The 25,831-nt window shown below is 37.6% G+C and overlaps 1 protein-coding gene and 1 pseudogene across 1 annotated transcript in view; one reads left to right on the top strand and one right to left on the bottom strand.

Annotated features, from left to right (window-relative positions):
- DDX10 (DEAD-box helicase 10) overlaps positions 1–25,831 on the bottom strand; it is a 251,244-nt gene that overhangs the window by 130,327 nt on the left and 95,086 nt on the right. The window lies entirely within an intron of this gene.
- Positions 8,354–13,305, top strand: LOC103001794 (40S ribosomal protein S2-like; annotated as a pseudogene).

Consider the following 25,831-nt stretch of genomic DNA (forward strand, 5'->3'; position numbering starts at 1 on the left):
AAAACTTTCAATATTAAACCAAATTGGAGAGATTGAAAGAATGCTGCTGGCAAAGAATCATTTGTTTGAAAAGAAAGAAAGAAAAAGCAGAGGAAACTGAAATAAACAGCCAAAAGAAAAAGAAAAGGTTGGTGGAGACCACATGCGTCTGTAATAGCAGAGTATAAGTTCTATAGAATAAATTTAAACTGATTGGCTTTTCTAAGAACTATATTTTTTACTTTCTTAAATGTTGGATTTATAAAAATGATACAGACATCAATTTTATAGGTTGCTTCTGCTGACAGTATTTAGGAGCTGTATTTATATCTAAATCTGAGGGAGTGATATAATCAAATTTCAAGCCTGGAAAGATAAATTCATGAGACAAGTATCCTAAATTAGCACTTTCTCATTCAAAAATTCACCTTGTTAATGAGGGGGGAGGGGTAATTTTCACTAAAGTGCACATATAAAAATAAAAGCACATACCTGTCTCTTTCCATGCAACGTAAGCAACTAACTCTAGGGATCTTTTAATTAGCTTTTTAAAAATCTCACAAAGTTTCAGACAAAAGAAAAACAACTTATTCTAAGCAATACAGAACCAGACTTGAGAGAATGACATCTCCCTGAAGAGAAATAAAATGCTGCTGTCTTGTAAACATAAACTTTGTACAAGAAATCAGATACTTCTTCTGGTACATAAACAAAAATGGATTAATAAAAATTTGAAAGAAATTCAAATGATGAAATGTGATGAATTGGGAGATTGGGATTGGCATATACACACTAATATGTATAAAATGGATAACTAATAAGAACCTGCTGTATAAAAAAATAAATAAAATAAAATTCAAAAAAAAATTTGAAAGACTGCTTTAAAGAATTAAAAAAAAAAAACCTGGCATCTTTCGAGTAACAGTATTATTGCATTTAGTAAATTTTAAATCACATTAATGCACGATTATTTGGATGTTCCAGACTTACCCACACACATTTCTGAGTTTTCTGAACAGAGAAGTTATGGGTTCTACTTCATCAGCCACAATAGGCCACACAGTACTCAGTTCACACTGATCCTATTTTTTTGTTTGTTTGTTTTGACTACAAACACACCTACTAGAACAGTGTCATGTTGAGAATTTCTATAATTTTCTTTGCCAAGCTTCCTATAGCTCCCTTTTAATTAACAGTTATCTCTGAATAATAAGATTCTCAAGATCACCATTCAACATTAATGACGATAAAAGAATGTTGATAGTTGATAGCATATATTGGTTAATGGCACAAGCTCAGGGGTAAAAAGGACCTGGATTTGAATTCTAACTTTGCTATTTACTAGTTATGTTTTTATTTAGCAGTGTCTAGCTCATTTAAAACAGTACTCAAATTTTTCATGAGGAAGAGTGTTTTCAAGGTTGGATGCATTATAAAGGGGCAAGAAGAATATGGAGAATGTATTCAAGCAGGAGAAAATGGGAGCTGCCTTAATAATACCCTATCAACCAAACACAGAAAGTAATGCCACTTCACATTTGTTCCATACAGGCTATATAAATATTACTGTGTATGTTTTTATTTGATTTTCACAAAAAGAGAAAACTGAGGCTATAAGAAGTTAAGAACAAATTCAGGAAACAGAACATAATATAGTCAGGATTCACAGGTCTTCTGACATCTTTGTCCACTAGTGATGTGGTTTTCTCCACACATGCCAAGCTACTTCCAATCTTGGAATGGTTTAACATTTCACCAATTCAGACACTTTGAAAACATGTTTCTAATCAACCTCAAAAAAGCACACTTATCTCAAGCTTTAAGGAGAGGAGAAAGACAACAGAACAGAACAGAAACCTACTGCTGATTCTACGGCAGTTAACAAAATAGTGAATGTGTCCTATCAATCTTCATAGGCTAGGCAGGTAAGGAGACGTGAAGACAAATTTTTTGTTTTATTCTAATATTGTTAGAAAACTATGGTCTAGTTTAATATTTGCTTGACAAAAATGGAAACAATCACACTCTGGCAAAGAACCCATTCTGACATTCCAAAGTGAATAATCTAACAACTACAGGGTCTTTTCCATGAAGAGAAGCTGTACTGTCATTATCCTCCAGAGTCTGAGAGAGAATTGATACCTCAGCATTGTCTGTGGGTTCTGCCAATTCGAAGGATTAACTCTTTTGTTCTTGATGAACATAGCATATACTTGACAAAATGACATCAAATAACAACCAATATCTATTTCCATCTCTACATACTGGACAGATAGGGATGCAAAAAGAATGGAGGGAAATTACCATCTGGATGAGAAATCAATTCATAGAGCAAACACTCAAAGGGTAAGTATAATAATGTATAGTGAAAATTATCATCAACTGAGAAAATGGAAACAGATAACACAAATTATAAATACTATAAAAGCAACATTATTATTCAAATAAAATTAGGCAAAAGCATCATCTCATACAATTTTCCGTGTAGCTGTCAATTTAATCAATGAGTTTAATTTCTTATAAATCTGACACTAGAGATTCCAAAAACCCATACCAATAGGAGCACTTAGCTCTATTTAAGCAGGCAAAGCATCCACAAGGAACAAGAAAATTGCTGAAGTGTGATATATAGACAAGTAGAGAATAGGGTAGCAAATATTAAGGTGCTCATTTAAGAAAGAAAGCAAATACAAAAATAAGTTTGAAAAGGGAATGAAGAACGTGGAGTATAGTCATGCTGAAAAAAATGAAGCTAAGCTACTTTAAGGAAGTCAGTATAATCCTCAGCATCTGTATCTATCTATATTCACTAAAATTTATTGAACATCAACACTATATCAGGCATGGTGCCGCGTACTGGGGTGTGAGAATAAATAAGACAGACTGTTCTCTAGATGTCCAGTCTAAATGGAAAAGCTGACAAAAAATAATATATAATATATAAACAAATAATTATAATATGACAAATGTTCCAAAGGAGTTTAAAATTTGTGCAAGGGCAATAGAAGGAAACAAACTCAGACTACGCCTTTTTTAGTGGGGGTCTCAAAAGAAAATTAATTCCTAATGCCCTGAAGTATCCATTGAAGGTAATAAATTAACTTTGTTCTTATACGTCTAGAATGAAAATATTCATACACCATCTTTATTTTTTTTCATACACCATCTTTAAAAAAACTGAGAAACAGTCATTCAAATCATTGAGTTCTGAGGTTCAGATAAGAAACCCTGGCAGAGAGACTTCCCTGGTGGCGCAGTCGTTAAGAATCCAGCTGCCAATGCAAGGGACACGGGTTCAAACCATGGTGCGGGAAGATCCCACATGCTGTGGAGCAACTAAGCCCGTGCGTCACAACTACTGACCCTGTGCGCCACAACTACTGAAGCCCATGTGCCTAGAGCCTGTGCTCCGCAACAGAAGCCACCACAATGAGAAGCTTGTGCACTGCAATGAAGAGTAGCCCCCACTCGCCGCAACCAGAGAAAGCCTGTGTGCAGAAACGAAGGGTCAATGCAGCTTAATTCATTCATTCATTCATTTAAAAAAAAAAAAAAAGGAAACCGTGGCAGACAAAGGCTTCCATCAAATAGGGAGATTTCACCAGATACAGAGAAACAAGAATTGGGTATCCCAAGCAGGGAGAATCTTATTTGCTAGGCCAAGGGAAAGGTATGCCACATTTGGAGAATTCTAAGTCATTTCGTTGAGTTGAAGGCAGGGATGAAAGTGAGTAGGGAGAGAATTGGAGTCTGACAAGAAATAGGACATGTGTTTAGTTTTGCACCAGACTGTAAAACACTTAGTAGCTAAAGATTTTGGAATTCACATATAGAAAAAGACAGGGGCATACTCTGGAGGTATAAAGAGATCAGATTTGTCCCAAAAAACTTCTTAGGATGGTTCTGGTTCAAGGAGGCCAAGAACTAACCCTTTCAGAAGACTATCATATTTGCTACACAGTAAGTAGAAAAAAAAAGTTCTGTCCAAATTGAAGACTGAACTTTTTTACATTGAAGACTGTTTTATTATATAACAAGAAAAGTAAATTTTGTCATGCACACACTTATCAATGACTAAGAGAACTCCAAAGAAACAACTTATTTTTCAGGTCATCTGGGTTATCATGAGTCCAAAAAGACATTTACATTAATTTTAACAGATCTTCAGTGAAAGAACAAAAACAAAAAACATGTATTGCAAAGACTGCAAAGAAAAGGCGACTCCTAAGACAGCAGATACATTATTGAATCAGTATGTCTATTAATTAGAAATAAACTTGGTCTGAGATGGGATTTTACTTAAATAAAAAGAATTACGAAAACCCAGGCACTACTAATACCTACAGGAAACTCAGTAAATGGGAAACAAGACTGGGGGGAGAGGGGGTGATAAAATTTCTCCTCTACCCTCTCCCAGCTGGGCCTAAGAATTAGACTGACACAAGACACATGAACAGGAGAAAAGCACACAGATTTTATTTAGTAATTTTTTTGTGTATCTGAAAGCCTTCACAAGGAAAATAAAGACCCAAAGAAGCAGTTAGGGCCAAAAGCTTATATGTGTGGTTGGATAAAAAGTAGTGAATTGTGAAGATGTAACAAGACAAAGGGTTTGGGCTAGAGCAGATAATTGTGGAAAAGTGATGAGAAAGATAAGGATTAGTAACAAGGTTTGTTTGTACAGATTGTTCCCAGCCTCTATTCCCCATCTCTAGTAGTAAGAATGTTTTCCTTTCACCTGGTATCCAGAAGGCACCTTTTACATGAGAGTTTACCTCTTGCTTTCAAGAAGAAAAAGAAAGGTCAGAATGGCCTTCTTGAATCTGCTGTTTATGTGCCTTTGACTCAGAATAATCCTTATGCCCCAGTGGCATACTTGGGGGTGGCATATTCTGCTACCCTACACAAGTAGGGTAAGTGAAGTTGGAACTTTCAGAAGCCCCAGAATATTCCCCCCACCAGCCTGCCTTCTAACTATAGTAATTCTTCTCACATATTTAATATTCTAACATCTTCAATCCCCTTCCCATAAAAAACCCTGCTCTTAAAAAGAGATCTGATATTCAAGCCTTAAAAAGGAAGGAAACTTTGACACATGCTTCAACATGGATGTATTTAAAGACATCATGCTAAGTGAAATAAGCCAGTCTCAAAAAGACAAATACGGGCTTCCCTGGTGGCACAGTGGTTGAGAGTCTGCCTGCCGGTGCAGGGGACACGGGTTCGAGCCCTGGTCTGGGAAGATCCCACATGCCGCGGAGCAACTAGGCCCGTGAGCCACAATTACTGAGCCTGCGCGTCTGGAGCCTGTGCTCTGCAACAAGAGAGGCCGCGATAATGACAGGCCCGTGCACCGCGATGAAGAGTGGCCCCAATTGCCGCAACTGGAGAAAGCCCTCACACAGAAACGAAGACCCAACACAGCCATAAATAAATAAATAAATAAATAAATAATCCCAAAGTTAAAAAAAAAAAAAAAAGACAAATACTGTATAATTCTACTTACATGAGAAATCTAGATTAGTCAAATTCATAGAAACAAAGTATAATGATGGTTGCCAAGGGCTGGAGGGGTGAGAAAAAGTGGTGTTACTATTGAACAAATAGAGTTTCAGTTTTGCAATATGAAAAAGTTTTGGAGACTGGTTGCACAACAGTGTGAATATACTTAACAATACTGAACTGTACACTTGAAAGCAGTTAAGATGGGAAATTTCATGTGTGTTTTAAAATATTACTAAAATATTTTTAAAAATTGAGACTGAAATGGCGAATAACTGAGGATGAGTCCATGTCCCAAGGCAGTGAAACCAAATGAATCATTTACTGGGGACGAAGAGTTTAGAGTATTTTATTCTGTGAAAGTCTGGGGGCAAAAGAATGATATAATTGCAATGTTTTTTAGCAAGATTAAAATGACATCAATATATTAAAATATGTCAGATGGAAATGAGAGCTGGAAGGAGGGAGTCAAGAAAAACTGTTTAGAAAAATTGAAAAGAAATAACCATTTTAGGGATCAGTTCAAAAAGGAAGTTGTTAAGATTTCTAGCATGGGTAAGAGGAGGGATGTAGCCTCAGTCGGCTCCCTTGGGATCTTTATTAAGCAGTGGCTGAGCAAGCAGATAAAGGTACAGTAAACTGCACAAGATCAGCCTTCCAGGCCATTTATCAGGAATCAAAGAATTGCTTTATTTATTTACACCTTTCTTCATCTAAAAATATCTGAAAAGGTCAGCAAATAACCACTGTTCTGTTACTCGCTGTTGGCCAAGCACAATGGAAGTATGCCAGAATTTGAGCTGCTGTGATAACGATACAACTCTCTTTACAAATTACGTGATAGATGAAATTCTGAAAGATTTTATAAACAAAATTGTGGTAACTCCAGTCACATGTTAAATGTACTAAGTAAGCCCATATTTACTAGATAGAGCTTTATTTCCTAGAGTGGCTCTTTTCGTAATAGAAATCATTTATTTATTCTGTTAAATCCTAGTATGGATTCCTTTGCATTCATCTCCACGGCAGCATGGGAGAAAGACTTGAAGTGAGGTGAAAAGAAAGCTCTAAATCAGATAAATGTACTAAAAGAGCCCTTCTCTCCTTTTATATACCAAAAGAAAATGAGACCAGAATTACCTAAAGCATGTGAATCATAATAAAAATATAAATATTTAAAACACATTATAGAGACAATTTTTTATTTAAAAAAGGCTAAATTTTCCATCCAAATAATGAGAATTCTCTCTATGCCTTCTTGTTTTAATTTACTATTGAATTCTATATGAGGCAGTTACCAGAACACTAAATCAACTTATGCTAACTTCCAAGATCTTTATTCACTATTACTGAGTCCAATTTAAATTAAGATTCTGTCAAAATGACAAAGATGAATAACATAGTTGTCCCAAAAAGCATATTCACCTGGGAGGTGAAGGGGTAAAACACAAGTACACATTCAATTAGAACAGAAGAGATCTGTACTATAAAGGTTATGAGGAATAAGGATAGTTCTGCCATCATAAAACAAAAAACATAAAAACAATGTCTTTACTGAAAATCAATGAACCCCAAACGAGCTCTCTGAAAGGTCAGTAAAATTGATAAGGAAAAAAGAGAGTAAACACAATTCACAATATCAAGAATGAAAGACAGAACATCACTACAGATCATACAGACATTAAAAGGCTAATAAGAGAATATTACTAAGAATTCTATATCAACAAATTCAGTAACTTAAATGCAATGGACAAATTTCTTGAACGGTACAAACTACTGAAGGTCATCCAAGAAAAAAATAGATAACCTGAATAGCCCTATATTTATTAGAGAAAAAGAATTCATAGTTTAAAAACCTACCCACAAAGAAAATTCACAAGTCCAGATGGCTTCACTGGTGAGTTATACCAAACATGTAAGAAATAGATAACAATGCTGCATAAACTTGTGCGAAATACGGAAGAAGAAACAGGCTCCAAATCATTCTGTGAGTCAAGCATTACCCTAATACCCAAATTAGACAAAGGTATTACAAAAAAAGAAAACTAAAGACCAATGTTTCTCATAAACCCAGAAGTAAAAATCCTTAACAGGATATTTGCAAATTGAACGAAGCAATATATAAAAAGAATCATGGTCAAGAGAGGTCTATTCCAGGAATGCAAAGCTGGTTTAACATTCAAAAATCAATACAAGTTCACCATATTAACAGACTAACATACCCCCGCCACCACCAAAGGAACCAAATGATTGTCTTAATGAAAGCAAAAAATGTATCTGACAAAATTCAATATCCATTCATGATAAAAACTTGGAATAAAAGGAAAAGGAAATCCTTCAACTTGATAAATAATATCTATAAAAATCCTAGAGACGACATCCTACTTAATGCCGAGATACTGAATGTTTTACCTCTAAGATTAGAAAGAATGCTGTCATCACTTTTAGTCAACATTGTACTAGAGTTCTTAGCCAATGCAACAAGGCAAGAAAAAGAAATAAAAGGCATACAGATTGGTAAGAATGAAGAAACACTACCCTTATTCAAAGATCGCAAGACTTTCAATGTAAAAATTCCTAGGAAATCTACAAAAAGCTACTAAAAGTAGTAAGTGAGTTAGCAAGGTCACAGGATATAAGGTCAATATACAAAAAGCATATTTTATTTACATATAAAAGCAATACACATTGGAAATAGAAATTTTTTAAAATACCAATTATAACAGGACCAAAGAAAAATTTAGGGATGTGAGTCAACTGCAGCACACCTGGAATTAGCCCAAGTTGTTCTGCTAAAGTAAAAATGTACCTGTATGGTGCTGATCCCTGTCAAGACATGAAATGTATGGCTTGATAGTGTTGCTTTGTACTGATGGGTTTAAGGTAAGTTTCAGGGTATCAGACTGTCAACAATGTTTATTGATAAGTGAGATTTGATGATTTGCATCTGGTCTTAGTGAAACACCACAGAGGGCTCTACCTTTGGGGCTGGTTATGAGAAAGACTATGCCTACATAACCAGCAGAGCATAAGGAGTACCAGCCTAGACTCCATTAGGGGTTACATGGTTCTGTGCACACATCAGTGGCACCTGATCTGAGAGAAAAAGTGTGTCCATATGATCAACAAAGAGGACAGTCAGAGGTCATGCCTAGCCCTTCTAAAGCTCTTGCAATCAGGGAACCTCTGGCTGCAACGCATATCCTTAATGTTCTAATCCTGTTGCTATATTGAATCCTTTCCCTGCAATAAATTTCTAATTTTGGAGCCTTTGAGTGTTCTTTAGTAACTGAACCCTATCTGGACTGCCACCATTAGTGCAAAGAATAAATTTCACAAAACATGTGCAAAACTTATACACTGAAAACTACTAAACACTGCTAGAAGAACTAAGTAAATGGATATGCAAAATGAGAAAAAATACTAAAGATGTTACTGTCAGTAAATTAATCAATATATTCAATCCAATCCCCATTCTAGCAAACCTTTTCATAGTAATTAAAAGCTTATTATAAAATCTATATGGAAATGCAAAGAACCTGGAACAATTAGAACATCTTTGAAAAAAGAACAAATGTTGGAAAACTTAACACTAACTGATTTCAAGGTTGACTCTAAAGCTGCAGTAATCAGGAGAGTATAATATTGGCATAAGGATAGACAGATAATCAAGGGAACAGAACACATACTCCAGAAACAAACCCATATGAATATGGTCAACTGATTTTCAAGAAAGGTGCCAAGATATTTCAATGAGAAAAAGATGGCCTTTTTAACAAATGTTGTTGAAAATATACAAATGAACTTTGAAACTTCCCCCACACCATATACAAAAATTAACTCAAAATGGGTCATACCCCTAGATGCAAGAGCTAAAAATATAAAGCTTCTAGAAGAAAACACAGGAGAAAAATCTTTATGACCTTGTTTAGGCAAAGTTTTTGCTTGTTTGTCTGTTTGTTTTTTTAGATAAAACACAAAAGACATGAACCACAAAATAAAAAACTGATAAACTGTACTTTGACCAAAATTATAAACTTTGTGCTTCAAAGGACACCATCAAGAAAGTGAAAAGACAACTCACGGAACAGGAGGAAATATTTACAAACTATATATCTGATAGGAAACATATCCCAAATATATAAAAAATCTTAAAACTAAGTATTAAAGAGATAAACAACCCAATCTTTTTTTACATGGCAGATGACTTGAATAGATACTTTATCAAAGAAGATATAGAAATAGCAAACACACGAAGGATGTCAACACAACTAGTCATTAGGGCTATGCAAATTAAAACAGCAATAAGATGCCTTTACACCCATGAGAATGGCTGAACTTAAAAAAAAAAAAAAGACAGCAATAACAAGAACTAGCAAAAACACAGGGCAACTAAAACTCTTATATATTGCTGGAAAAACTACTTTGGAAAACAGGCAGTTTAAAAAATTAAGCATGTACTACCATATAACCCAGCAATTCCACTCTTTACTAATGAAAACTGATGCCTACAAAGAGACTTATACTTGACTATTCATAACAGGTATATTTATAACAGCCAAAAACTAGTACAGAAACAAATTTTCCATTCTGCAAAAGGAAAAACTCTAATAATAGAAAGCAGATCAGCGGTTACCAGGGACTAAGGATAGTGACAGAGGACTGAATGCAAAGGTATACAAGAGAACTTTGTAAAATGATGTAACTGTTCTATTTTGATTGTGTTAGTGTGAAAAGACTGCAAATATTTGTCAAAATTCATTGAATTGTATACTGAACATTATTGAAATTTTATGGACCTTATGCTTCATCAAAGCTGATTTTAAAAAGAAAAATCTAGTCACTTTAAATACAAGTAACCTTTGTTTTTCCCCCATGATTTTCCAATACAGGCGGACTTGGCAGGGATGGCTCAGTCCTGCTCCACAAAGGTCAGCTTGGGTGGCTTAACTGGGGGAAGGATCCACTTCTAAGATCACTCACAGGGCAGGAAGATGGTGGGAGCTGGAAGCTTAGCAAGGGCTGCAGGGAAGGTTTTGGCTGGGCTCTCACTCACATCATGGGGACTTGGGTTCCAATACTAAGTATCCCAAAGGTACAGGCAGAAGCCCTATCACTCTTTATGACCTAGTCTAGGCGGTCACATTAGTGTCTCTTCCACCACAGTCAGAAGCCTGCCCAGATTCTAGTGAAGGGACACAGACCCCACCCTTTCATGGGAGGAGTATCAACGTCACAGTATAAAGCAGAGTGTGTGAGATGGGAAATATTTTTATGACTATCTTGGAAAAGACAATCTAACACACTGAATTTTTATTCTGTAGATAAGTGGTAGATAGGGCAATGTAAAAACATGATCCTATCTAAATTTTAGGATGATAACTCCAGAAGCACTATTACGGATAAACTAAAACAGAGAGACTGAAAAACATATGGGGAGCAAAGGGAAGGAGAGGGAGGACCTTTTAAGATGGTATTTTGGAGTCAAAAGCAAAGGAGACCCTCAAGTGACACAACGTCTGTGAGCAAGAAAGAAGAAAAAACATGCTTGCCAGAGATGCTATACGAATACAAGTGAAATGTCTCAGCTGGAAAATGGTAACGTCATTAAGCAACACAAAGTTTAGAAGGGATAATAACAAATTCTGTTCTGGCACATGTTGGCAGAGGTAGAATGCATCTGAAAATTAAAAAACAAGAGAACCAAAACAAAGAGCACATGTTATATAACCCATGAAGAAGAGACTCAATTCTGATTGATCAAGAGTCGACTACAATCCTTAGACAAGGCAACATAGATCATCACTTTATATTTACTTAAAAGATGGCTATTTATCTACACACCAAATGCCAGAAAGTATGCTTTAATACTCCTGCTTCCTTCCTAGCCAAAACATTCTCTTTGTACTTCAGTGGGTTAATATAACTGCCTATCTGAAGATTTGTCTCTAAGGCAAGGGGTAGGAACAATTTACATAGCTTTTTTAAGTGACAATAATGATCAAACGTGAATTCAAAACATATTATTTGTTTTTTACACTTTAAATAAATCATCCGTAGCATGGCAGACAATATTGGCCTAATTCTTCTCCATTATTCCTTGCTAAAAGAACTCCTGTTTTCTTCAGCTATCAAATGGCCATATACTTCATGGTAGCTGGGATTATAATCCCCAGGGTTAATCTTATTTGGTGTAACTCTGTTCTCAGTCCTAGCAAGCTGCAGGATAGAATCATCTGGGAACTTTTAAATGGACTAATGACTGGACTCCCTCACTCCCCCATAGTGATTCTCATTTAACTGGTCTGGAGTAACAGTGTCTTTTTAATCATTAGGGGACAAGTCTGAGGACAAAAGTCAACTCAATATTAACTAAGAGCAGAAAGATGGAAAGAACCTTGATTTTGAAAACTCTGTTGAATTAACTGACAATAGAACTGTCTTTCATCCAGGTTTCTCATTATGTAATTAACAATTCTCATTTTTTAAGCCACTTCTGGTTGTGTTTCCTGTTTCTTGCAATGAAGAGTATCCTACAGGCTACGCCTGGCAATACAATTTTCAGGATAAAAAAGTTTAGCTTTATAAACAGGCAGCAGAACTTCAGTCATTCTGCTGACAAAGGACAAGCCACTTTTACAGGAGCCAGCAAAAAATGACGTCATTTTACTGAAAAGATCTTTTCAAAGCTTATAAAATACATCTAATTTTGAATATTTGAACAGACTGAGCCTGCTCAATTGCATCTTCAAATGACTAGAGTTTCTTCTTTGAAACTGAATGATACAGTAGTATAAAATATCAACTTGCACATATATTTTTCACAAGTATTTTAAGAGCTATCTCCCAGATATACCTATAATATTAGTCTGAAATGAATAAGGACATTCACAAAAACCAGAATGAAACAACACACAGATGACATTTCCTTCTTTGTTCTGCTCATCAATTCAAACTACCTAAACACAGTAAAAGCAACTGCTACCAAGCCTATGCTGCTGGTGTATACTCAGCTTTGGCTCTGATTTAAGGTACAAGAGGAGAAAGCACCTGATTTGAAGAATTCTGCATTTCTTCTCCGAGAGAACATGTAACGGTGGATGATGGGCAGGTGCTACGGGAAGGGCTCCGGGGAGGCACGGCAAAGGACAAGAAGTGGGTCCCTGTCACCAAACTGAGCTGCCTGGTCAAGGATATGAAGTAAAGTCCCTGGAGGAGATCTCTTTCTTCTCCTTGCCCTTCACAGAATCTGAGATCACTGACTTTTTTCAGGGATGTCCCTCAAGGTTTTGAAGATTATGCCCATGCAAAAGCAGACCTGTGCTGGCCGGTGGACCAGGTTTAAGGCATCTGTCACCACTGGGGTTTACTACAGACGTGCTGGTCTGGGTGTTACGCACTCCATGGAGGTAGCCACTGCCATCCTCGGGGCTATCGTCCAGGCCAGGCTCTTCATCACCCCCTGTGTGGCGAGGCTACTGGGGACACAAGATCAGCAAGCCCTAACCATCCCTTGCAAGGTGACCAGCCGCTGTGGCTCTATGCATGTGCTCCTCATCCTCACCCCCAGGGGCAATGGCATCATCTAGGCCCCTAGACCCAAGAAGCTGCTGCAGACGGTACTGAGGATGGCTAGAACGCTCCCTGGCAACTTCACCAAAGCTGCTTTTGATGTCATCTCCAAACCTACAGCTGTTTCCCTAAGCCTCTACAGAGACCACTTTCACCAAGTCTCCCTATCAGGAATTCACTGACCATCTCAAAAAGACCCAAACCAGAGTCTCCCTGCAGAGGACCCAGGCCCCAACTGTGGTCACCACATAGCTTTCATACCAGAAAAGTAAAGTGAATTAAACCTGTTTAAAAAAATAAAGGATTCTCTCCCTAAATTCACTTCTGAGTCAATTATTTAAACTTTTCTTCATTTCGTTCTCAAGGGAATGTGGACAGCTTGTCACGCCCGAAGCTCACCTCTCCCCCATCCCCTGGACTGGATCCCTCCCACCCCTCCTGAACCTGCTGCTCTTCAATGTCCCCACTGGCTTCCATAAGGTGCAGGGCTCCTTGTCTTAGGCCTTGAATTATGTTCACACCTCCCACTTCTTACACACAGTATAAGACTCTGCACCTTATATTCCCTGCCCTGCCAGCTATGGCCTCCACTCCCAACCATGCCTTTTACAGTCAACCTGAACTGTGGCCACTTATCTCTTCATTTATCAACCCACTTCAATATGGCTTCCACCTCCACTACTTGATTAAAATTGCTCTGGGAAAGGTCACCAATTATTGCCTCATGGCTAAAATTAATAGCCCCTTTTGAGTCTTTGCAGTTCTTTCTTGATTATTTTTAAAGCCTCCATTAAAGCCAAACTGTGTTAGGCACTAGATGTCCAAGGTTGATTAAAACAGCCCCTATCTTAAAAAGCTCAGTCTAATGGGAGAAATAGTCACAGAGATGATTTTAATACCTGGTAAATAATTTCAATGACAGAAGCCTATACATGATACAGGGAAATCACAGAAAACAGGAGCTAGTAACAGTTTCAAAGAAGCAATGAACAATCAAAGTTTTACAGGTTTAACAGGAATTCATAATGTTGTAGACACTGAAAAAGGATATTTCAGACAGAGTATATACGCGTGAAAAATAGAGAAATGACCTTAAGTCAGGCTGCATCAGTGAGCAGGAAGGAAGGGATGGATCTAGGAGAAATTAATTAACCTGTCAGGCAAAATTTGATATCGCTGATTACTATTCCTTTCTTGATACTCTCTCTCTGGCTTTCCTCCCATCCCACTCTTTTGTGGGATTCTTTTTCTATTCCCAAGAGTCTGTCTCCATCTTCCTCACACTCTAAATGCTCTCAAGAAGATTTGATCCCAGCCTCCTACTGGTTGGTAGACACTGCAAACTGGGTCACTATAAAAAGTTTTCATTTGCAACTTTAATGATGTACTGATGAGAAAAAGAATATTCAGTTCTCTCCACAGGATTAGTCAAATTAATTGCTTTCATAAAAGTAACGTCCAAACAAACATGTACAAAAAATAGCAGTTATGAGGATAATATAGTGCATGAGTAGTGGCCTCAGGTACACTACCGTAGATTAATAAAATGTATAGAACAGAAGCAAGCAGAAAGTGATCCTGGGACAATGAAACTGCAGAATTTGTGATTTAGAAATAATCTAACTAGAATTTAATTGCAGATGAGAAAAACTGATGATACAAATTTTAACCATATCCAGATTTTTAAAAATGACTGCAGAATGAATTAATGGGAGAAGAATTCTAGCCTTGTGCTTTCTCTGAAGAATGTGGGTGAGTCCTCTACATCCAAATTCAAATCTGAAAATCTTCTGCAGAATTGCCTGTAAGAATCACAATTCCTAAGCAGAAACCTAAGAAAAAAGATGGTTTCTAAGGTAACCAAGTCCCATATCCACACCATACATGATCCAACATATCAAAGTCATCACCTGAGCTTGCCAGAAATTAACTGGAAGAGCTGATGTGTTATATTTGTGCCCTAAGGCTGCAACCCTTTAAACAAATGGGCTCCATGTTCCACATTAGCTGAAGAAAGAAAATGCACCTTTGTGAAGAAAGAAAATGCACCTTTGTGAAGGTCAAAGAAAATGCACCTTTGTGCGTTTTCAAGAAGGAAATGCACCTTTGTGAAGGTCAAAGAGGAAAATGTGAGAATAATCTCTTCTGATGACTGTGCTCTTAACTCCCAATGGCCAATGGAAACAAAATCCTCATGATGTTACAGAAGCTACTTTTAAAAACTTTTGAAGAGATACTAAAAATAGAACAATTCAGTTGTCCTATTCATATTCTCTTGCTAATTTTATTTTCTAACCCGAAAAATTATTCATTCAAGAAAGGAAACAAACATTCGGGAGAGATGATTCTTTGGTTTGCAACTTGAACTACACTTTTAGAACATCTAATAACTGCAGCTCAGACTCTTTGCTTCCCTTTTAAAGGAAAGCCATTTTAATTACACATTGATAGAACCATTTTGGAAAACAAAACAAAAACCCTCTTTCTTCTTTTACCCTCTAGGGGTAAGAAGCGAGAAGAGAAGGGGTCAATAGGAATAGTACCCTCTAGGGGTAAGAAGAGAGAAGAGAAGGGGTCAGTAGGAATAGAGTTAATCTCTTCATGCAGCTCAGTATCATAAATACCGTTTGGTATATATCACAAACAATAATGTTATGCAAAGTTTTTTTTTTCTTCATTCAATCCAATTCCACTAAATGAGCTTATTTGTAAGTGGATCAGCTTTTACCACATTGTAAACTGCATTTAAAATTATTTTCCTTCCTCTTGAGAATTTCATTTAATAGGCTTATGTAAATTAAGTACCTGTATTTATTGCCCCATCCAAATAAAGAGAGAGCAAGTTGTCAATAACAAACATTCTGCAACAATATAACCCAGGCATCTATATTAATAAAATGCTTGAATGGAATGCTAAGAATATGTTATTTCAATGAGTTGTAATACAATAGCATCCCCTGGGACACAGAGACAAGACAAGTATATTTATGGAGGATGTGGTAAACTAGGAAAATTACAAATCCAACTAGCACTTGATAAAGACCTCCAATAAAAAGCTTTTCAGATTATTCAAATGACAGCTATACTGGAAACAAACCAGATAATATAGTCTGCTGGCCTGAACAAACATACTAGACCTAAACCAAAGCACAGAGGGAAAGAAAAGTGTCCAGAAACCACCCCTCTAAGTCGCCTCAAAAGATTTCCTTTTGATGCACCAACTAAGGAGGATAGGACAATTATATCTTTTGGAGAGCTGATTCAGCACCAAATACGTATGCGGTAGTATTATAAAGTCTGTTTTTTCATCTTTAACTTCAGCTATGCTGTCCTGTGCTCTGCATTTTGTAGTTGTCCCTCCTTGTGTCATTAGTTACACAGAAGACCTATTAAAGAAAGCAATCCAACTGTAAATTGGCATTTTACTATCGGAAAGCAAGATGGCAAAACACATCAATAGCTATCATCAAAATCCTCATCTCTTCATCTACCATTAAGTATCCTCTCTTTTCCCAGTGCTTTCTATAAGCTATATAATTTAATGCTCAAACAACCACAAAGGACGGGTTTTCTTAACTTTTCACATAAGATGAAAATAAGGCTCCAACAGGTTAAATTGCCACAGTCTCACAGCTAGTAAGTAGCACAGCAGAATGTGAACTCACATATCCCTCCAAAAGCTTTATTTCCTCTAATCTCTTCAACCTAGGAACTCTACCCCAAATTTATCCTAAGTAAATAAATCAACAAAACCAAAACACAGACTCATATAAGATATTTTTGCTTTATATAGCAAAATCAGAAACAACCAAATAGCTAACATTAGGAGAATGGTACTTCAACAGAATGAAATATTGTATAACTAACATGAAGACCATATAAATAATTTTTAAAGAAAAGGAAACCCTGAAATTAATATGCAGAGTTTTAGCTCTGGCAATGGTAAAATAGATTGTAACCTACTAGCACTCCCACAGATGGCAATTATAAACTCCACTCAAAATATGTAAAACAACTCTTTGAAGGCACTGGAGGGTAACCAAAATCAAGTAGGAACTGAACGGGATTACCAAGAAAGAAGGAAATCTTGCTGGGTGAAAACCCTGTTGTATTAGTTTTCAATTGCTGCATAACAAATTACCACCAACTTAGCCATTTAAAATAGCATCCATGGAGCTTGTGACCAAGATGGTGGAGTAGAAGGATGTGCTCTCACTCCCTCTTGTGAGAACACGAGAATCACAACTAGCTGCTGGACAATCATCGACTGGAAGACACTGGAACTCACTAAAAAGATACACCACATCCAAGGACAAAGGAGAAGCCACAATGAGAAGGTAGGAGGGGTGCAATCACAGTAAAATCAAATCCCATAACTGCTGGGTGGGTGACTCACAGACTAGAGAACACTTATACCACGGAAGACCACCCACTGGAATGAAGATTCTGAGCCCCATGTCAGGCTTCCCAACCTGTGGGTCCTGCAACGGGAGGAGGAATTCGTAGAGAATCAGACTTTGAAGGCTAGCGGGGTTTGATTGCAGGACTTCAACAGGACTGGGGGAAACAGAGACTCCACACTTGGAAGGCACACACAAAGTAGTGTGTGCATTGGAACACAGGGGAAGGAGCAGTGACCCCAGGGGAGACGGAACCAGACCTACCTGCTAGTGTTGGAGGGTCTCCTGCAGAGGCGGGGGGTGGCTGTGGCTCACTGGGGGGACAAGGACACTGGCAGCAGAAGTTCTGGGAAGTACTCCTTGGCATGAGCCCTCCCAGAGTCTGCCATTAGCCCCACCAAACAGCCCAGGTAGGCTCCAGTGTTGGGTTGCCTCAGGCCACACAACCAATAGGGAGGGAACCCAGCCCCACCCATCAGCAGACAAGCGGATTAAAGTTTTACTGAGCTCTGCCCACCAGAGCAACAGCCAGCTCTACCCACCACCAGTCCCTCCCATCAGGAAACTTGCACAAGCCTCTTAGATAGCCTCATCCACCAGAGGGCAGACAGCAGAAGCAAGAAGAACTACAATCCTGCAGCCTGTGGAACAAAAACCACATTCATAGAAAGATAGACAAGATGAAAAGGCAGAGGGCTATGTACCAGATGAAGGAACAAGATAAAACCCCAGAAAAACAACTAAATGAAGTGGAGATAGGCAACCTTCCAGAAAAAGAATTCAGAATAATGATAGTGAAGATGATCCAGGACCACAGAAAAAGGTTGGAGGCAAAGATCGAGAAGATGCAAAAAATGTTTAACAAAGACCTAGAAGAAATAAAGAACTAACAAACAGAGATGAACAATACAATAACTGAAATGAAAAATACACTAGAAGGAATCAATAGCAGAATAACAAAGGCAAGGCAGAAGTAAGGATAAGTGACCTGGAAGACAGAATGGTGGAATTCACTGCTGTGGAACAGAATAAAGAAAAAAGAATGAAAAGAAATAAAGACAGCCTAAGAGACCTCTGGGACAACATTAAATGCAACAACATTTGCATTATAGGGGTCCCAGAAGGAGAAGAGAGAGAGAAAGGACCAGAGAAAATATTTGAAGAGATTATAGTCGAAAACTTCCCTAACATGGGAGAGGAAATAGCCACCCAAGTCCAGGAAGCACAGAGAGTCCCATACAGGATAAACCCAAGGAGAAACACACCGAGACAAACAGTAATCAAACTGGCAAAAATTAAAGACAAAGAAAAATTATTGAAGGCAGCAAGGGAAAAACGACAAATAACATACAAGGGAACTCCCATAAGGTTAACAGCTGATTTCTCAGCAGAAACTATACAAGCCACAAGGGAGTGGCACGATATACTTAAAGTGATGAAAGGGAAGAACCTACAACCAATATTACTCTAGCCGGCAAGGATCTCATTCAGATTCGATGGAGAAATCAAAAGCTTCACAGACAAGCAAAAGCTAAGAGAATTCAGCACCACCAAACCAGCTCTACAACAAATGCTAAAGGAACTTCTCTAAGTGGGAAACACAAGAGAAGAAAAGGACCTAAAAAAGAAAACCCAAAACAATAAAGAAAATGGTAACAGGAACATACATATCGATAATTACCTTAAACGTGAATGGATTAAATGCTCCAACCAAAAGACACAGGCTTGCTGAATGCATACAAAAACAAGACCCATATATATACTTTCTACAAGAGACCCAATTCAGAACTAGGGATACATACAGACTGAAAGTGAGGGGATGGAAAAAGATATTCTATGCAAATGGAAATCAAAAGAAAGGTGAAGTAGCAATACTCATATCAGACAAAATAGACCTTAAAAAAAATGTTACAAGAGACAAAGAAGGACACTACATAATGATCAAGGGATCAATCCAAGAAGAAGGTATAACAATTATAAAAATATATGCACCCAACATAGGAGCACCTCAATACATAAGGCAACTGCTAACAGCTATAAAAGAGGAAATCGACAGTAACACAATAATAGTGGGGGACTTTAACACCTCACTTACACCAATGGACAGATCATCCAAAATGAAAATAAATAAGGAAACAGAAGCTTTAAATGACACAATAGACCAGATAGATTTAATTGATATTTACAGGACATTCCATCCAAAAACAGCAGATTACACTTTCTTCTCAAGTGCGCACAGAACATTCTCCAGGATAGACCACATCTTGGGTCACAAATCAAACCTCAGTCAATTTAAGAAAATTGAAATCCTATAAAGCATCTTTTCTGACCACAACGCTATGAGATTAGAAATGAATTACAGGGAAAAAAACGTAAAAAACACAAACACATGGAGACTAAACAATACGTTACTAAATAACCAAGAGATCACTGAGGAAATCAAAGAGGAAATCAAAAAATACCTAGAGACAAATGACAATGAAAACACGACGATTCAAAACCTATGGGATGAAGCAAAAGCAGTTCTAAGAGGGAAGTTTGTAGCTATACAAGCCTACCTCAAGAAACAAGAAAAATCTCAAATAAACAATCTAACCTTACACCTAAAGGAACTAGAGAAAGAAGAACAAACGAACCCAAAGTTAGCACAAGGAGAGAAATCATAAAGATGAGAGCAGAAATAAATGAAACAGAAACAAAGAAAACAATAGCAAAGATCACTAAAGCTAAAAGCTGGTTCTTTGAGAAGATAAACAAAATTGATAAACCATTAGCCAGGCTCAACAAGAAAATGAGGGAGAGGACTCAAATCAATAAAATTAGAAATGAAAAAGGAGAAGTTACAACAGACACTGCAGAAATACAAAGGATCATAAAAGACTACTACAAGCAACTCTATGCCAGTAAAATGGACAACTTGGAAGAAACAGACAAATTCCTAGAACAGACAAATTCTTAGACAGGTATAACCTTCCAAGACTGAACCAGGAAGAAACAGAAAATAAGAACAGACCAATCGCAAGTAATGAAATTGAAACTGTGATTAAAAATCTTCCAACAAACAAAAGTCCAGGACCAGATGGCCTCACAGGTGAATTCTATCAAACATTTAGAGAACTGCTAACACCCATCCTTCTCAAACTCTTCCAAAAACTCCCAAACTCATTCTATGAGGCTGCCATCACCCTGATACCAAAACCAGACAAAGATACTACAAAAAAAGAAAATTACACACCAATATCACTGATGAATATAGATGCAAATATCCATAACAAAATACTAGCAAACAGAATCCAACAACACATTAAAAGAATCATACACCATGATCAAGTGGGATTTATCCCAGGGATGCAAGGATTCTTCAATATATGCAAATCAATCAATGTGAATCACCATATTAACATATTAAAGAATAAAAACCATATGATCATCTCAATAGATGCAGAAAAAGCTTTTGACAAAATTCAACACCCATTTATGACAAAAACTCTCCAGAAGTGGGCATAGAGGGAACCTAGCTCAACATAATAAAGGTCATATACGACAGGGTAAGAGAGTGTCATGGACATATATACACTACCAAATGTAAAATAGCTAGCTAGTGGGAAGCAGCCGCATAGCACAGGGAGATCAGCTCGGTGCTTTGTGACCACCTAGAGGGGTGGGATGGGGAGGGTGGGAGGGAGGGAGATGCAAGAGGGAAGAGATATGGGAACATATTGTATGTGTATAACTGATTCACGTTGTTATAAAGCAGAAGCTAACACACCAAAATATATATATATATATTATGGTGTAATCATATACCAGAATATTATTATGTATTCATCAAAAAAGATGTCATAGACATATTTCTTATTGATTGGAAAGATATTCACAATATTTTGAGTAAAAAAAGCAAGCCTCTAAATAGTATGTGGAGTTTGAAATCATCTTTGATAACAGAAACTTCTGGATTTATGGAAAGTTCTAGCAGAATAAATGTCAGAGAGAACAGTGATTGTAACTCTGCATATTGGATTTCTGATATTTTTTTATCAATTTCTATTGCCTTTTTTCTAATTTCTCTAAATAAGTTTGTATTACTTTTATAATAAATTTTTTAATAAGTATGGCAAAAAAAAAAAGGTCATATACGACAAACCCACAGCAAACATCATTCTCAATGGTAAAAAACTGAAAGCATTTACTCTAAGATCAGGAACAAGACAAGGATGTCCACGCTCACCACTATTAGTCAACATAGTTTTGGAAGTCCTAGCCACGGCAATCAGAGAAGAAAAAGAAATGAAAGGAATACAAATTGGAAAAGAAAAAGTAAAACTGTCACTGTTTGCAGATGGCATGATACTATACATAGAGAATCCTAAAGATGACACAAGAAAACTACTAGAGCTTCAATGACTTTGGTAAAGTAGCAGGATGCAAAATTAATGCATAGAAATCTCTTGCATTCCTATACACTAATGATGAAAAATCTGAAAGAGAAATTAAGGAAACACTCCCATTTACCATTGCAACAAAAAGAATAAAATACCTAGGAATAAACCTACCTAAGGAGACAAATGACCTGTATGCAGAAAACTAAAAGATACTGATGAAAGAAATTAAAGATGATACCAGTAGATGGAGAGATATACCATGTTCCTGGATTGGAAGAATCAATATTGTGAAAATGACTATACTACCCAAAGCAATCTACAGATTCAATGCAATCCCTATCAAATTACCAATGGCATTTTTTACAGAACTAGAACAAAAACTCTTAAAATTTGTACGGAGACACAAAAGACCCCGAATAGCCAAAGCAGTCTTGAGGGAAAAAAGCAGAGCTGGAGGAATCAGACTCCCTGACTTCAGACTATACTACAAAGCTACAGTCATCAAGACAATATGGTACTGGCACAAAAACAGAAACATAGATCAATGGAACAAGATAGAAAGCCCAGAGATAAACCCACGCACCTATGGTCAACTAATCAATGACGAAGGAGGCAAGGATATACAATGGAGAAACGACAGTCTCATCAATAAGTGGTGCTGGGAAAACTGGACAGCTACATGTAAAAGAATGAAATTAGAACACTCCCTAACACCATACACAAAAATAAACTCAAAATGGATTAGGGACCTAAATGTAAGACCGGACACTATAAAACTCTTCGAGGAAAACATAGAACACTCTTTGACATCAATCACAGCAAGATCTTTTTTCATCCACCTCCTAGAGTAATGGAAATAAAAACAAAAATAAACAAACGGGACCTAAAGACACTTAAAAGCTTTTGCACAGCAAAAGAAACCATAAACAAGACGAAAAGACAACCCTCAGAATGGGAGAAAATATTTGCAAACGAATCAATGGACAATGGATTAATCTCCAAAATATATAAACAGCTCATGCAGCTCAATATTAAGAAAACAAACAGCCCAATCCAAAAATGGGCAGAAGACCTAGACTTTTCTCCAAAGAAGACATACAGATGGCCAAGAAGCACATGAAAAGCTGCTCAACATCACTAATTATTAGAGAAATGCAAATCAAAACTACAATGAGGTATCACCTCACACCAGTCAGAGTGGGCAACATCAGAAAATCTACGAACAACAAATGCTGGAGAGGGTGTGGAGAAAAGGGAACCCTCTTGCACTGTTGGTGGGAATGTAAATTGATACAGCCACTATGGAGAACAGTATGGAGGTTCCTTAAAAAACTAAAAATAGAATTACCATATGACCCAGCAATCCCACTACTGGGCATATACCCAGAGAAAACCATAATTCAAAAAGACACATGCACTCCAGCATTCATTGCAGCACTATTTACAATAGCCAGGTCATGGAAACAACCTAAATGCCCATTGACAGACGAATAGATAAAGAAGATGTGGTACATATATACAATGGTATATTATTCAGCCATAAAAAGGAACGAAATTGGGTCATTTGTAGAGACGTGGACGGATCTAGAGACTGTCATACAGAGTGAAGTAAGTCAGAAAGAGAAAAAACAAATATCATATATTAACGCATATATATGGAACCTAGAAAAATGGTACAGATGATCCGGTCTGCAGGACAGAAATTGAGACACAGATGTAGACAACAAACGTATGGACACCAAGGGGGGAAAGCGGTGGGTGGTGGGGGTGGTGGTGTGATGAACTGGGAGATTGGGATTGACATGTATACACTAATACGTATAAAACGGATGACTATTAAGAACCTGCTGTATTAAAAATAAATAAAAGAAAAAAAATCTCTCAGTGTTTATTTCCAATACAATAAATATCAATATATATAACCCCCAGAAACAAAAGCTTTTTGGGGCCCTCAATAACGACTATGGGTGTCAAAAGTTTGTGCAGCCACTAAGTTTTAGTATCACGAGTTTGAACTGTTCCTACTTTTCAAAACAACCTCACTCCTTCTACCCACCAGTTTCAATAACTTTCTATGACAAAGAATCATTCAGATTGTTCAAATCTTATCTCACACAATAAGGCAGGTACAACACAACTTGAACTACAATTTAATTCCTAACACTTAAATGAAAGTTCCCAGATCTCAATAATATGACACTAAGGGTGTATATACAAACATCCCAATTCAGAACAAAGTAAATGAAGAATAACAGGTCAATGTTTATTTACATGGTTGGTCTGAGAACTCCCTACCCAAGAAAATAACCTGAGTGAAGTCTGGGATACTTCAGGTGCCAAAACAAATACAAAACAGGTTCAGGGGAACATATATGCAAACTACAGCACACAAAATTACCACAGGGGAAGGTAGTCTGAAGATAGCTTCAGAATACAAAATTATAAAACACACATGGAAACAATCCATCATCATAAAAAAGAACAACCAGAGCAAGGCCAATTGGCCACCTAGATGGCAGAGTAGAAGGACATGAGCCCACCCCTTCTTACAAAAACACCAAAATCACAGCTAACTGCTGAAAAACCATCAACAAAAAAATTGCTGAAACCTACCAAAAAAGACACCTTACATCCAAAGAAAACGAAAAAGCCACAACAAGAGAGTAGAAGGGGAGCAATCGCAATAAAATCAAACTCCATGCCCGCTGGGTGGGTGACCCACACACTGGAAAGTAATTATACCACAGAAGTTCTCCCCCACGTGAGGGAGAGAGTCCTAAGCCCCACGTGAGGCTTCCCAGCCTGGGGGTCTGGCAACAGAAGGAGGAGCCCCCAGGGAATCTGGCTTTGAAAGTCAGTGGGGTTTGATCTCAGGAATTCCACAGGACCAGGGGAAACAGAAACTCCACTCTTGGAGGGTACACACAAGGTCCCATGCACACCAGGACCCAGGGAAAAAAACAATGACCTCATAAGAGACTTGGCCAGACACACCTGCTAGTATTGGAGGGTCTTCTGTGGAGGCAGGGGGTGGCTGTGGCTCCCTGTGGGGACAAATACACTGGTAGCAGCAGTTCCGGCAAGTACTCATTGACATGATCCCTCCTGCAGGCCGCCATTTCCTCCCCAAGACCTAGCCCCACCCAGCAGTCTGAAAGCTCCCAGTGCTGGGCCGCCTAAGGCCAAACAACCAACAGGAAGGGAACAAAGCCTCACACATCAGCAGACAGGCTACTTAAAGTCTTCCTAAGCACAGCCCTGCCCACCAGAGGGACAAGACCCAGCTCCAGCCACTAGTGGGCAGGAACCAGACCCTCCCATTGGGAAGCCTGCATGAGACTTAGACATCCACCAGAGGACAGATAGCAGAAACAAGGAGAACTACAATCCTGCAGCCTGCAAAATGGAAACCGCAATCACAGAAAATTAAACAAAATGAGACAGCACAGGAATATATCCCAAATGAAGGAACAAGATAAAACCCCAGAAGACCAACTATGTGAAGTGGAGATAGGCAATCTACCAGAAAAAGAATTCAGAGTAATGACAGTGAAGATGATCCCAAGATCTCAGAAAAAGAATGGAGGCACAGATCGAGAAAAGGCAAGAAATGTTTAACAAAGACCTAGAAGTACTAAAGAACAAACAAACAGAAATGAACAATACAATAACTGAAATGAAAAATACACTAAGAGGAAACAGCAGAGTAAGTGAAGCAGAAGAACGGATAAGTGACCGGGAAGACTGAATGGTGGAAATCACTGCCATGGAACAGAATAAAGAAAAAAGAATGAAAAGAAATGAAGACAGTCTAAGAGACAACATTAAACGCACCAAGATTCGCATTATAGAGGTCGCAGAAGGAGAAGAGAGAGAGAAATGACCTGAGAAAATACCTGAACAAATAACAGCTGAAAACTTCCCTAACATGGGAAAGGAAACAGTCACCCAAGTCCAGGAAGCACAGACAGTCCCAGGAAGGATAAACCCAAGGAG

The sequence above is a fragment of the Balaenoptera acutorostrata genome, chromosome 9 (genome assembly GCF_949987535.1).
Source record: "Balaenoptera acutorostrata chromosome 9, mBalAcu1.1, whole genome shotgun sequence".
Lineage (NCBI taxonomy): Eukaryota > Metazoa > Chordata > Mammalia > Artiodactyla > Balaenopteridae > Balaenoptera > Balaenoptera acutorostrata.